This window comes from Anguilla anguilla, chromosome 4 (assembly GCF_013347855.1).
Source record: "Anguilla anguilla isolate fAngAng1 chromosome 4, fAngAng1.pri, whole genome shotgun sequence".
Classification (NCBI taxonomy): Eukaryota; Metazoa; Chordata; class Actinopteri; order Anguilliformes; family Anguillidae; genus Anguilla; species Anguilla anguilla.
The window spans coordinates 53,249,643-53,265,386 of NC_049204.1; the positions used below are offsets into that span (position 1 = coordinate 53,249,643).

Genomic DNA, 15,744 nt, shown 5'->3' on the forward strand with positions numbered 1-15,744 from the left:
CGCTGCATATTAATATGTGCTGAGTAGACAGCCCCTCACTCCCACCCCCCCCACCCCCCCAACACACCATGCTGCCCCCCCCCTCGCACCCGCACTCCCCCACCACCACCACCACCACCACCACCCCTCTTCGGGCGCATGCCAGTGAAATGGAGTCTTCTGGGGAGCTGCTACACAGAGAGAAGGATTTCAGGAGGTAACACATCTCCGCTGAAACTACAAACTGGGTGTAGGAAATTCCAAAGAGGAACGTTGGCTGTCTGACATGAAGAAAAGCGAGTCCCTGAGCTGTACTGTTTGGGTGTTTTCTTTCTTTCTTTTTTTTTTTTTTTTTTTAAAGGCAGCCTGAGTCACAGCAGATTGTTCAATAAACGCCTCATACCCGGGATAAAGGGAGACATTATGGGATGCCCAGGGGGGCTTTGGAAATCAAATACCATGTTTGAAGTAGAACAATTTGAGGTACATTACAGAAAAGGCAATTTGAATTGCCAATGAGGCGATGCATATCTGCATGTTAATTAGAGCCGTGTCAGGCTCCAGTCTGCAGCTCGCTCTTGATGGGCAGGAATGTGCTTGTAGCTCTGCTGGGAGACGGCTTTTTTCCGAATAAATTAACTAGCTTTGTTCTACTGCTTATTTTCCCGCAAACAAACATGAAATGCGCGATCAAAAGGTGCGTCCGAAATTAAAATTATTGATTGATATAGTGGCCGTTTGAGAATCTAATTAAATAAGACGTGGACAAAAGCTGATATAATAGATTGTCTCTGAGCTAGCAGTCAGATTGCGCCAGGACTGCAATTTATCTTTCTCAATGCAACCTGGATATTAAAAATTGTAATTACAGTGGTGAAATGATCTGATCCGAACTAACCACCCCATGGAATCCTGTATTTTTTTGTTCTTTAAAGGAAAACATGAAAAATGAATGGATGTGGAAAAGGCTACCCTGAGAAAGGTAGGTTTCTTTATGGAGAAATCTGCTGTTGCACTGGAACTTCTGTTTGGAGGTCCATTTCTTGTGAGACTGTCTTACTTTGTACGGTTCATTTTATTTACAAACTGTATTCATAATAAAAAAATAATACATTTGTTCTAACCTTGCCTGCAATGTCTTGTGTAATACATTTTTACACTATTTTACAAGGAGGTACAACCTAATTTAATCATTTTTAGACATGTTAATGCAGTGTGAATGCCTGATTATTTGATGAATGGACAGATTCATTACATGCACGTATTTAACGAGTAACAAATCAACACCAGCTTTCAAGCGATCATCTTACAAACACGGTTATCACATCACGAGGCATACAACCACGCATGTTCACAATTAATAGTGTGCTTAATCATGACATTTCGCACGGCGGCTTTACCGTCATGACCTAACCTTGTAATGTTAGGCTGGAAGGCCATAAAATCCAAACATATATCGTGCCGCAATTTTCCGAAGAACAGGGTGTGATGAGTCAATTTTAATACAAACGTAATTCTACAATATTGCCATACAACGCTTAGCACATTTTCATTTAGTAAAATTACATAAACACTTGGATATTAACACAGTATTTGTATGCGTCATTCAAATGTAGGATCCTATATATAGGTTGTCTTCACAATCCAGACAAAAATCTGTCTGACTTGAGCAAAGTTATTTTTACCATGTTCAATAAACCAGTCTCTAACAACCATATAAAGCCGTGCTGATTTGCTGAATTGTGATTCTGTTTTATCCCCCCTTTCCTTTATACAATTTAAATATACAAAAACAATTTTCCAGTATTCAAGGCTTGTTACTGTTTGCCAACGCCAGGTGAACTGCATTGGGGAAGTGACGGACTCATATCCATTTTACGAAAATAAAAATAATCATGACAAAAAAAAAAAATGCTTCAGGTTGAATTGTACTCTTACAATCCGTTCCACCCTTGGTGCGAAAGTCACTTTGTACTGACATAAAGCCAATTATTTTACTTTGATATCCATGCATGTGTTCTCATTAGCCATTATACCGTGGGTTCAGATGGAGAATAAGAAAACATCAAGGCTCGAGTATAAACATCATTACTATAATGGGCTTTCATTTTCAGAGGTCATTAGGAGGGGCATTAATTTAGCCCCCTGTTTTTATATGCACAGCGAAGCAGCACTTAGGCCACCACATCGTCCCCTCATCCCACAATCCACCGCACACTTCCCGCACAAGGCACGTCCCCTTACCTCTCCTAAGTGTCCTTTTATGCATATGCAACCTCTCTGCTGAGATTGCGCACAATATTTATGAGCTCCGTATGACGTGCATATTATTATTGTTATTATCTGTTCGGGGAAATAACATTTGCAAGCGCCAGCAATCATTAAATTACCTGATTTATGTATCAATAATTTAAAAAATGCCCTTTAGGTAAAAGGTTGTAAAAATTTGTTTTAGCAGATTAATTAATCTGCCCAGCCAAGTAATTTCCAGTTCATGGTAACGGTTCTTTGTTTGACCGCCAAATGCAAACACTGACCTCAGAGGACTGGACTGTTGACCTTGCAGCCAGAAGCAGAAATCTGATGATCCACTGCTCTGAAGTTAACCTCTGTTGCGGGGGTGGGGTGGGGTGGGGGGGGGGGGGCAGGGGGGTCTCATCTCGACAGGGACATACAACAGTATCCTCGACATTTGATTGATAATCTTAGAAATGTACTCTATTGGATTGATTCTTTTGCTGGGAATTATAGAATATGCATAATGTGCAGAAGTGCCAGAAGCATTGTTGTATTGAGGACATGTGTCAAAATTCAATACTAAGAGCACTGCCTGCACATGGTGTAATTCTAGAAGCGCCCTTTACATATCAAGTGCAAAGTTAAACATGAATCCCATTACATTTCATGCAGTGCAGCTTTCTCAAATAATTAAAGAATAAAAAACGTGAATACAATTTCCAAAGAGCAATTAAATTCCGCTTATCTGTTCGCAAACATGGTACTCTGCCACCAAGATCCGCACCTCCTAATAAAAATTTTCTAAAAAGGAAAATGACTTCCTCCATTTTCTGTTTGTTAACAGATGTCTGCGACAAAATGAAATTGAAAACGGGAAATATTTTGAATTCGGGCTGTATTTATCAAGCTGTTCCCATTATGTTTGGATCTTGAACAGACAATGCTTCTTCTGAGTCGGCAGAGCACATAAATTGGGCGTGTGTCTCTGTAAATATCTAATGTTTGAAAAACTACCGCTACCAAAATATGTTTCTAATCCACATGTGTCTACTTCAGTGTTCAAGGTGCCACTGCAAATGATTAAAACTGAAATCTTGATTTATATACACTGTAGAATCGGTTGTATAAGCTGCACCTGTGTGTAAGACACCCCTCCTTTTAGAGAGTGCATTCTGGGAAGACATTTTTGGTCTTCCCTTCAGGTGCCTTGACTACAACTGGCATTTGCATCTGACTTTATAGAAATTATTTCCAATAATTTAACCAAAGAAAATATGTAACCGGGAGCTGATAGATTTATGCATTTCCATACATAGTTAACATAGCTAACACAAGCATATTCAAAGTTTCACAAAGCTCAAAAGGATCAGCATCTGGAACTGCAGTATTCCATTAATTAGACTACATAAGGACTACATAAAAACTACATAAACCCTTGAGTATGGCCACAGTGTCTTAATCCCCATGCAAGTACTGTACAATGTGGTGAATGGTGGTGAGCACAGTCATTTGACTAGAAGTCAACGTGCAAAAAGTCGATAGCCTCCCACTGAGGCAAAGGGACAACTTTCTTCAGCAGGTATTGAGCCAAATCCACATGAAACACATGAGTCCCTCATCCCTGTTACTGAGAACATGATGGCCCAACACATCCTGCTCATATTCCTACTTGACAGTATTCTGTGTACAGGATTCACTGAAATGTAAAACATGTGGATTGGCTGGTATCAGTGAACAGATTGAGCTCAGATGCTCAGCCAGATGGTACCAAGTTTAGTGAATCTGCTCAGCATTTGCATAGTGTTGATCTAAGAAAACAAAAGTAAGCCTATTTACATTAAAATATACTGAAAGAGGTGTATCAGTCAACCGTCACTGGATAACAACACACATAACCATCATCATTATTATTATTCTCATCATCATCAATCATCATAGTCATCATAATAACGTTAACACTGCACAAATGAAAAAAAGACCAGTAATCTTAATAAGCATTTAAAAGCAGCACCTCTTACAGTGTATGAAATGTAATATTTTTTTATTGAAAACTGAACTGTTCTTTACATTTATTCTATCAAATATAGGATTACTGTGCAAGGTAAATTGTCAATTTCAAATTCTGCCTTTCATAGTGGCATATGTAGCAATAGGAGCATGTGTAGCGATAGGAGCAATAGGCCCGGTCAGAAACCTCCCTGCAAAAGCCCCTTTTGAGTTCTTATAATGTCCCCGTCCAGCGGTGCTCCGCCTCCACATGGCCCATGTGAAATGCACCGAGCCTCCTTCCTGATGAAGCCATCTTGGCCCACAGGAGAGATTCTCAACCAAGCTTAACATGATTCCAAACAAGGGGCGCCCCCTCACTGTTCTGATCGCTTCATCAGCAATGCTGCTGGGGAACGAATCCCTGGCAATGCTAGCGCGGCCATAAAGAGGAGTGAGGTAAGTACCGTCCAACAGCCCAGGGCGTACACGCATCACGCACAAGCTCCGCCCACCCAGTGTAGCTCCGCCTCTGGCACTCAACAGTCCAACAGTGACAAACTGCCTGCTCCTAGACAGGGAGTCCTCTGAGGTATTCCTGAAGGTATTCTCTTATACCTCCGCTCAGTCTGGGAGATTGTTATGCAAATCGGGGACATGATTTGTTACCATTTATATTTTTTATGGCGGAGTAGCCATAAACCTTTAGCAATGATAAAAAAAGGAGTTAATTTAATCAAGAATTCAGATGACTGATGCTGCGGGTGTGATGAATTTTTGTGTTGCAAGTATGCGTTTGGAACCCGTCGCAAATGGTTATTGCAAAGAACACCTGATGTTAAAACGCGGTTTCTTTCAGAAGAACAAGCACATGGTCCGAAGCGTTGACAGTTGCTTGCCGTGCAATGTTTTCTTGAATGCTTGTGCCACTTTATGTTTCAATCAGAGAAACATTTGCTTATTGCTGGTGGTTTACAGTTTCATAACCAAGGAGTATGACTGAAATTAAAATCAAAACACACTCAAAAACTATAAACAGTAACCAAAAAAGAAAACATATTCTGTTCTAATTGTATGTAGCTGCAATGACTGTGTATCACCGTTCTGGCATGACTAAAGGCCTATCATTGGATAGAACCGATCCTGCGGTCTTGTAATCCCATGCTTTATAGAATGTAACCTTGCCTTAAGGCTGCATATATGGGATGTTTTACGTATATTGTCCGTTAAACTGTACAAGAAATATTGATTCAATAGGTTTGATTTTAAAAGTAATGATTACTTCCTTGGCAGCTTGATTAAACCCTATTGGTATTGATGGAAATGTTATAAGGAGTGTCAGAGCGCCACAGAATCACAATCAGCCTGATTGGAGAGGCTGCTTCTCCCTCGCACCGTTTTTGCCTACCTAAAGTCAAATTGCCCTCCCCTTCAATCAATGAGAAGGCATCCAGTATATTAGCCTGTCTGGGATTGGTATTTGAAACACACACACACCCACATGCACACATGCACACCCACACATACACACACACACACACACACATACACGCACACGCACACGCACACACACACACACACACACACGCAAGTACTTTTGAATGAACTCTGCGGACTTCTGTCTCCTAAGAAGGAATGAAATAGCAACTTTGATAAAGATTACCTGAATGGCTCCTTAAGCTAATTAAAGAGAGGGAGAGGGAGAGGCAGAGAGAGACAGAGAGAGAGAGAGAGAGAGTGTCTGCGTTACGCTGAATACTACTAACACTTGGTATTTTCCCAGTGCCATACCCGTAGGCATGGCTCAGGAACACAGACACTGGATAGTCTCTGTGGGAATGACTGGGCTCAAATTTAAAGCTTGACATATAAGCTGAGGTATACACAAAAACATTTTTTTTTTCAGTATTACATAAAATCACAGCTCCTGTGTTTTATCTCACTTGGAATATCCTTAAGTCCATTTTCCCCATGAACAACTGGTTTTGAATATATACCTACATAAAATATTTGTTCAAAGATACTGTTAGATAGACTAAATGGTTTATCTAATAATCATTTGGCTCCTGGCCAAGAATGAGAGCTGCTGTGTTAAGATGGATACTTCCATTGCTTTCATCTTAAGTGAATTTAGTCAGCGCAATGCAATTTCACAATCCAAGTGATCCAGCTGTTTAAAGTTAAAGTTCCAAGGTAACCATGGCGCCCCTTGCCTGGAATACAGACCATAACATGTGGAATACGTTTGGAAGCATTACTCTAAACATTCCCAGCACTTTTACTTTTAAGGAGTTTCAACACTAAAGCTTCAGTTATATCAGGTAAACAGGATACAGGTCACTGATACAACAATATCTGAAATGCCCTGAAATGCCTGTGTCATGTGTCTGTATGGAGGAAAAAAAATAAACACCCAAAAAAAAATTACATGTTATTTAAAATTGAATAATGCCAAGCAAAACAAATTTAAATGAAAATATGTCATATATATTTGCTTAAGTAATGCATAATTGGTTTATATAATTATATACAGTATATACACACATATATACACGTGTGTACATAAAGCATACAGAGAGAGGGAGGGAAAACGGAACCCTGTAGACATGGTAAATTTCATTACAGTATATTTATTTATTTATTTGTTTATTTTGAAAACATCCTAATCTAGGACAACTGACACACACTTAAAATTTTACACGTTATCAGGCGGAGTAAGACTGTAAAATTATGGATATAATTCTAGTTGCAGAAAACATTGTGCTCAAAGGGGCAATTGTAGCACAACACCTGGGATTAAAACCAGTGGATGGATGCTTGTGGCAGATAAATGAAATATTTATAAAGTATATGTAGTGCATAAACCAAACTATAAAAACAGCCCTTCTACATAGGAGCCCATGAATAAAACAACTGCATTGTTGTGGATTCATACAAACATACCTCGCGCTACTTGATTAAAGCGCACAATTTATATGGCTGGGTGTTGATAGAAATGGGTCTTAGGCCTAGTGAGGAGTTTCAGACTGTAGTGATCGGGTAAACACCAACGTCTCCAATTAAAGGAGCCCAGCCCACTCCTCCTCCAGAACTCATCTGATGTTTTAGCTTAAAAAATGTGGACAATTAGCTTACTTAACTTTTCTATGCAGAGGGGCTAGCTATTTATTGTATGTGTTGTTGGTGTGTTTTTTTAATTGTAAGGTACATGCACACTGTGCCATGCACACTATTCATTACTAGTGTGGGAAAGGCTTACGCAGGTATACACAGGTAGGTGTATGTCAGGTGAAGTACACGCGAATCGGGTGTACATTTACATGGCAGAAATAAATATATGTGATTTCCTTAAGTTCAGTGGGTAAGTGCAGGACCTCTGTGTGCATGTGTGTATTCCATAAGTGGAGAAGACAGTGATTGGAGCATGGCAGCTGTAACCACGCCTGGATCGCCTGTTCCTGGTGTTTTCTGGTGCTTCCAGGCAGTATGGTTGACTGGACCCACAGATAAACATCATGTCAGGACAGTTCCAGTGTGACTCGTCACCAACCGGTGCCTCACCCTGAATGGACCGGCTGACACCGGCCCTACTGCAAATCATGCATTCTTTATGTCGGTCCATCATAAATATTGAACCGGGATGAACAAGAATGCGGGAAGGTATCCTCTTAATTAAGCTGATGCAATATCGATGAAAAATAACATGCAATGCACAAAAAAAAAAAAAATTTCCTCTCAAATACCTAGTTTAATAATACACCTCCAGGTGCACTTCAATGGGCCTTGAAGAGAAAAAAAAAAATCATTATAGTGCAGATCTGCAGTTCATTGTAATAAAATTCCCCAGACCTCAGTGCGGAATGGCCTCACCAAATAAAATGGGATTTGGGAGGAGGGGGGTAGGGGAGATCACACCAGCCCATATGAGCATATCCTATATGCAGTCAGCGGTGATGAATGTGCTTTGGTGATCAGTATCCTCATTAAATAAAATGTAAATGAGGGGGGTGGCGAGCAAAAAAGGCTGCCTGCGCAGCGAGGATCTAATATAAAGCAATGGTCATAAAACAGCGGAGTGACACTGCTCCAGGGCACGTTCCACGGCCTCAGGAAACCTTCAAAATGAAGCACCCAGGAAATTATACCCCAGGAAGGGGGGAGAATGGATGGCCAGGGCGGCTGGGAACGTACAAGGAAAAAAAATATATATGCGAAAGGCATCCTGGAGGAGAACGAGATAGCTTAAAAGTGGATAAATATCATGAGAAAATGTGATTATAAAAATAATAATTTGGTAAACCGCGGTATCTACGAGGCGTGTTGGCTATTAATAACAGTCCTGGTCTCAGGGAGATTGTCAAAATAAAGAAAAATCTCGGAATTCAGTCGACTTATCAAATGTGTAAAACATTGTTTGGAATCCTGGCCATAGGAATTCTGTTAACATGTGGGTGTTGTTTAATTATTTTCCTCAAATGTTAGCAAAGAGAAAAAGAGCACATTTTCCTGTAATTTCAGGGAGTTTTTAAGGGTTGTCATCAAGTGCAACACATTGCTATATCCCCATAATTGTCCATGCCTTATATGGTAACCCAATTACATTTTTTTACATATACCTTATTCAGCTACTATAATTTTATCATCAGAAGTAGACAACCTGAGGGTGACAAAAGAGGGGGGGAGACAAACTCATCACTGTGTGATGAGAGATCCAGAGAATCATGCTTCTTAGGAACTACCATTAGTATAAATGCCGTCATTTCAGTGCATAAATTCAAAATTTAAACCTTGATTGTTCGCCAGTGTTTGAAATTGTTAAATATCTCCAGCTTCCAAAGAAATCAGTGGTTTAAATTTTTTATGTGGTACATTCGAACAAGCGCACATGACAAACTGTGACTTGACTTTGCGGGAATTTGGGGGCTTTGTGTATCTTATTTGACCAGATTTCATGGAAAGCTTGGCAGTGCTTGTCTAACTTCATTTTATAAAATCATGAATTAACGACAGCATATATCATTGCTTGTTTTTTATTATTAGAGGTTCTGGCTATTATTTGTCATTTTACCAACTGGAACTGGAAATGCATTGTTTAATAGCATTCAACTATTAAATTAGAGGCAAAGATTTTTTGTCCTGCCCAGGAGTGCTAGGGTTCAAAATTACTTATAAATATAAATATGTTTTTAAAATACAGTGTTTTGGGTCATAATTTTGGTATGCTGTAGACAATATGTAAGTAATAATTTGTTACGACTACTATCGTTACCATCTTACAGAAATTAAACCTAAATCATGGCCTCATGTAAATCACTGAGGATACTCCTATTCAAACAACAGAACATTACTCTTGACACCGAATGAAACAATTTCAGAAAACATGATATGCTGCTATACTATATGCATGTTCAACCCTTGCGCTCAATAAACATCTGTTTGGATAAGCTGTTCAGATTCTTTTGAGCTCAGATGAAATATTTTGCACCATACACAGAGAGGGAGACCCACAGTACAGTCATAGTCATCAGAGGGTCCCAGTGATCTGGAATTAAGTTCTTTGTAACCAGCACCATGGCAACAGACATCATGCTGATTGAGTCCACACACAGACATGCACCCATGTCGCCACGCATGCACACTCACACGCACACACACACACACACAAATGTACACCGGCCAAAAATACTGTGAAACATGACCAAATTAATAAATGTCTGACAAAGCTCTCAAAGAATTCCTGTCCATCCAACACTGGAAAAGCCACTTCCATCTTGGAACAATGTCAACAGTGAATATTTTGCACTTGTTTGTTGTCTGTGGTAGTTGATAGCTGTTGCTTAAAAATATTCACATAAAAACTAAATTATCTAGGAATATAAAATAAATAAAGAATTTTGATAAATGTATTGTCTCAGATTATCAAAGTCGATATGTCAAACTGAAATGAACAAACATATCTCACTTAACAGTATAATTATACTGATGTATCTATGGTATGTGTGTTGGGATGCAACTGCTTGTGTTTGTGCGTGTATATGCTGTACATGTGTGCTCGCACGTAAACCCACGTATTGTGCGTGGCAAGGTTGATTGTATCGGTATGGTATGAGGTCACTCCTTCCATATTGGAACCAAACAAAACACCTTTGTTCTCTGGTAACTGTCCTCAGTAGAAATTGAAGGCTAGATTTCTGTGTCCTCCATCCATGATTGTCAGTAAGTGATTACTAAACCTTTGCAGTTGCATTGACATAAACAGTTACCCAGTCAGGCCATATTCTGTAAGCTCCAGAGAAGTGAGACCTGCCTCTGTCTTGGAGTCTTTTTAATAGTCAGCCACAATCATAATAAAATGATTAAAATAATCACATTCATTGAGATAAATGAATTACTACATCATAAATATGCATTAGGTATTATTATGACCAAATGCACATTGGTCTTTCTGTTTACCAAAAACAGTGAACTTCTGATAAATGTTTCACAACATTATAATAAATTGTCCTCAAATTAATACAATGATGGCTGTAAAGTGTTGTGATTCTCCAACTTTCATTGCTTTTCGACATGATTGCTTTGCATGTGCAAAGAAACTTCACTTCAACCTGTTAACATCATACACTGAAAATCATTGGCTTAATCAGCTTTCTCAAAGACCAAAACAGAACGCCCCACCCACTCAAAAAAAAAAAAGAAAAGACAATAATCAGTAACACTTCATTATTCTCAATCGGAACATAGCTAATTCTCCAATAAATAAAATTATATGAGTTTTGTATTTATTAGGTGTACTTCAGAATGACAGTGTACACACACAGATTTAGAAGAAAAAAAAAATTAACTGCATTATGTAAAATTAGATAATGAAAAGGTATGAGACAAAATAATTTATCAAATTTCATGGTGTTAAAAAAGGCACTATAAAATGTGTCCCTATATCATATGTCACAGAATTAAATGACAAGTAAACTCCCATAAAAACAAGGTTGATTTTGTTGTTTGCTTCATTTGGTTGTTAAAAGTCTGTCTTACACCTGGTGCAAAGCAGCGCCAAGCGCAACGCAAGTGTCTTTGCAAGTTTCAGACTGACGCAGTTGTCATTTTCCCGTCCAGTGCCCACATTGTTTATATAGCAAATGTACTTGTGCCCATCTGAGCGCCCATGGTCTTAAAATGAGGTGTGGTCAGGCGGATTGTTGGCGGATTGCTATCTTGAGGCAGCGGAAAGCGATTGCGCGATTGACCAACAAAAACCTGGTCTTAAGTCAATGGCGCAGTATTTTACTGTTATTTTAAGGGCGCATTATTAAGATAGCAATATGCGCCTACATAGGCGGGTGCACAACGCACAATATTTTAAAAAAATACATGTCATGATGGTTAGTCATAATATTGGTAATATAATATTAATATTGAATTATATATATTAACATAATATTCATAATATAATATTTGGTGGAATCCTGCTGTTGCTGTAGATGGTCTGCTCGCGCGCTTTCACTTCACGCACGAGCAGATCCGTTTCCTCTTCAGAGAAACGTTCTTTCCTACTACTTGGCAAATCCGCCATTATAATACCAATCCGCCATGGTGCAAGCGCACCTGGCTTTTAAAGGGAATGGGAGATGGCACTCTGATTGGTTTATTTCATGTTATGCCAAAAACACGCCTATGATTAATTAAGAGACTAAGTACAACCCATTTGAACCATGCGCCTTACTTTGCGCTCAGATTATCCGCCACTAAACTATCAAAAGTGGATTTGGACATGCCCTGAATGCACTTGCAACATGCACTTTAAACCGTGCGCTTAGATCGTTAAAATAGAGCCCTTGGTGTTAATTCAGGAAAAGTTGTTTTTAATGGAGTGCACTTAATGCATGACTACAGAAATTCTGGAATTGTGACTGTAAAACAACTTTATATTTTACTTATTTTAAAACTGTTTTACTGTATTTACGGCAGTGATCGGAATCAATATTCTATGTCTGTTGTTCAATAAATAGTGAAATGGAATTGAAATGGAAAGTTTTTTTTTGTTTTTGCTTTATTCAACAGAAATGAGTTTTGACACATCACATTGTGGGAATATCATATTGTGAACCCAATATCCAGACAGAAATTATAACATGGGTCTGTAATCTCATGCCTACAATCACTTTGAAATAATTTATATTTTGCATTCATTTGCATCACAAAACATTTAGAAGGAAAGGAGTTGAACATCACTTGTTCAGTAAATATAGCTCTACCATACAGTAAGGTTACCTACAACCTGTTTTAACCTGTCTTTTGTGAGGGTTCCCATGACAACACACAATGCTAAACCAATGTTTTACAAGGCATTGAGGCTATCTGTCGAATATACAAAAGAATGCAAGTTACATCACTTGGAAAATGTTCACAGTATGACTACTGCCTGTCAGGTGTTACCTGTTGGAACACCTAGCTACATTTATCTGTCAACTAAGTGAAAACTAATCATTGCAAAATTAGCATTTAAATTTTTAATTGCACTGGCACATGGAATGCTTGGACAATGTGTTGTATACTTCATATATGCATTTACTTGTCTTTTTAAATGTCTTGCCAGGGCTGAAAGACCTTGAGGGGAGTGACCTCATAAGAATCCGGGCAGCAGTACCGAAGGACAGGACTATGTTCATTATTAGGGTTCTGGCCGGTAAGAAAAATGAACCAGTATGTTAACAGTATCAGTTTACATCCATGGTCTTGTAAGTATGTGTAACAATATTATTTTTTGGAACAAAAGGATAAAATCAGCACAGATTGGGAGATCCCCCCCACCCCCTCCTCCTCAGCAGATCATGTAACTTTTAGTCTATTTTACCCCTTTGGAACCATGTTTTTACTGTGTGTCCTACAACCAATAAAGATTAGCATTGTTATTAGCGTTTCTGAAGTAAAAAGTGATCCCAGCACCATGGGCTTGTGTACTCATGAGGGATTTTTTTTGGCTTTGAAAAGAACAAAGGTGCAGTCTCATCTTCCTTGGCTGCCCAGGGCAAGGAATTCCAGAGGACAGGAGAGGAGGAACCAAAGGAACGTCAGTTGACACGGAACAGCAACCCAGACAACACGCAGAGGGGGGGCAGGCAGGGAAGCTCAAAGCACACCCAGAGGTGTTCCCTTTCAACACGCCCCATCCCTCTCAGGGTTGGCGGGCTCAAAACGGGGGAACGTGGCGGGATCAACGCGAATCCCCTCGATCTCGCTTCAACCGCTTGTATTTATCACAATACTGTCGTTTCTTGTCGCACCTTTGAATGACCTAAAGTGTCAGAAAAATTCAAGCTTCGGGGAAATGTGTGTTTAGCGTCTTTGCCCCTTTTAAGCTCGGCACAGTATTGGGCCACGCACTATAGCTCCTTATTTTTATAGTTACTAAAATTGCAGGAGAATAGTACTTGCTTAAAAAGGCAAGCGTACCCTAGCAGAACCAGGCTAATGTCATCCCATAATAAGCACCGCACAATGGAAATACTACAGGTTCACAAGCCGTACTGCAGGTTCTGGGAAAAGGCACAGAACAGGTAAATTATAAGGCTAAAATCTTTTAGTGTGCAATGAAATATGCTGAGTATATACATGAAAAGAAAATACCACCACCCCCCCCACACACACACACACCATTTGTTGTACTTCAAAGGTAAACTAAAGCCAGATGTGTTCATACTGTATTTCAAGGATATCTGCTGGAACTGTGCTTTCTTTTTTAAGCTGCTGTTAAAATGTCATTGTACTTTGCACATGGAGGATTAACTCTTCATGTGCATGGTTACCTCACACATCGTTTGACTTCATTTCGCAACTTCTACCATTGTGATTGGCTCCAGTGTTAGATGCATTTCTGAGCATGCACATTCATCATTTATTTCCAAAATGAAAATTATTCATGTTTTTGGAAAAAAGATATGACAGAATTAAATTATACAAACTGAACTACGCCAAAAATTCCATATCCTTCTTTCACAAATCGTCTAATCAAATTTCTATAAATACAACAATCATCAATCAAGACAAGCTATGTTGCATATTTCTCTCTCATGTATTAATCTTATTGTGGACAAGGTATGAAAGAAGTGTACAAATTTAATGCATTTATTTTATTCCATTACACTCCAATTAACAACATACAATGATCCATGCTATTTAATCACTGCTGAGATACTGCAACATTTTATTCCATTGGAAGTTTCATTTATCAACTGCATAATTTACTCAGTCAAACAAGCATCAATATGGGATTATTACTTGGCGACCCACATGCTTCATGATATACCTGCAGCATTTGACCCTCAGTAGCTATCTATCCAACAGCATGGCACCTAGCTGGAGGTCCCTCATTTTTCCCATCAGTCATTTAAACCAATTAATGACTTCTCAATATAAACTATGAGATCTCTGAGCAAGACTGGGAGGAGTAATTCAGAGAGCCATTTTCGTCAAAATCCCATTAGGAAGGTGAAAAAGACTCGTTGATGTCATAAAACTGAGGGATTTTGTTTAAGGACTGGTAGGTGTTACAGAGCAGATTACCGCTGGCTTTGTTTTCTTTCTTGTAAAATTACATTTCGGAGTTACTGGCTTTGAGTCACAACAAAATAAAATTTCTCACTTTGAGGTTCCAAACATCAAGCACTCTTTTTGCTGTCAACAACTTGTAATGGAAGAGCAAGGCTTCATGTTATTACATAAAGTGTGCAGGCACATGTATATGTGCTCTCAACCAATCCACTATATGAACAAAATAAAATAACTGATTTACGTTCAAATCTAATATTAAAGACAGGGAAATACCGGTAAGACCCTACAGATCCATTAGGTCTGCAGTTTATGAAACTTTTTTTCTCCTATCACTTCCTTATAATATATAACAACTGGTCAAATGACCTGGATTCTGTATGACAGGCCACAGACAATATCCTGCATTTTGCTTTAAAAAAAAACAAAAAAAAAAAAAAACAAATCACTCATTTTGAACTATCGTATACAAATGTATCATTCCTGCACCACAGCTAACAGTTTTGGAACTACAGCAGCAAAGATGGTATTATAATTGCCTGTGTCCATATAGACTTTCATAATTGTCATTTTTGTACAATATTACTATTGTTACTATTAGCCTGTTGTTGTTTTTGAAAGACTATTATATAGGCTTTCATGGTTGCTGATGTTTTTGATAAATATAATCGGTCATGCCCAACTGTTGGTTCCCTTCCCCCTGATCAATGCTCATGTGACATTGTTATATCACCAAATTAGTTGAATCCAAGTGGTGGGGATGAGATTTGGGGCAAGCAGAGTGGAGCAAGGATCATGCTGGCCAAAGATTCTCATTCTGATCTATGCATAAAGGACCTGGCTTTTGTGATGAGACTAGAGATAAATAGAAGCAACAGATTCACACTTACTTCCTGGTCAGGGCCTACAGTACTGTATATCCAAAAGCAGCATCAATGCCTATGCGTCAGTTCATTATGCTGATTGAAAGAAAGAAAGTCAGATACTAATTTCTTT

General features: G+C 38.9%; 1 long non-coding RNA gene across 1 annotated transcript; it reads left to right on the forward strand.

The window, feature by feature from the left end:
- Positions 1-310: 310 nt before the first annotated feature.
- On the forward strand, positions 311-15,148 carry LOC118224502. The gene is made up of 3 exons (XR_004764657.1): positions 311-961; positions 12,797-12,886; positions 13,192-15,148. It is a non-coding gene; the product is annotated as an uncharacterized LOC118224502 (long non-coding RNA).
- The last annotated feature ends 596 nt before the right edge of the window (positions 15,149-15,744 follow it).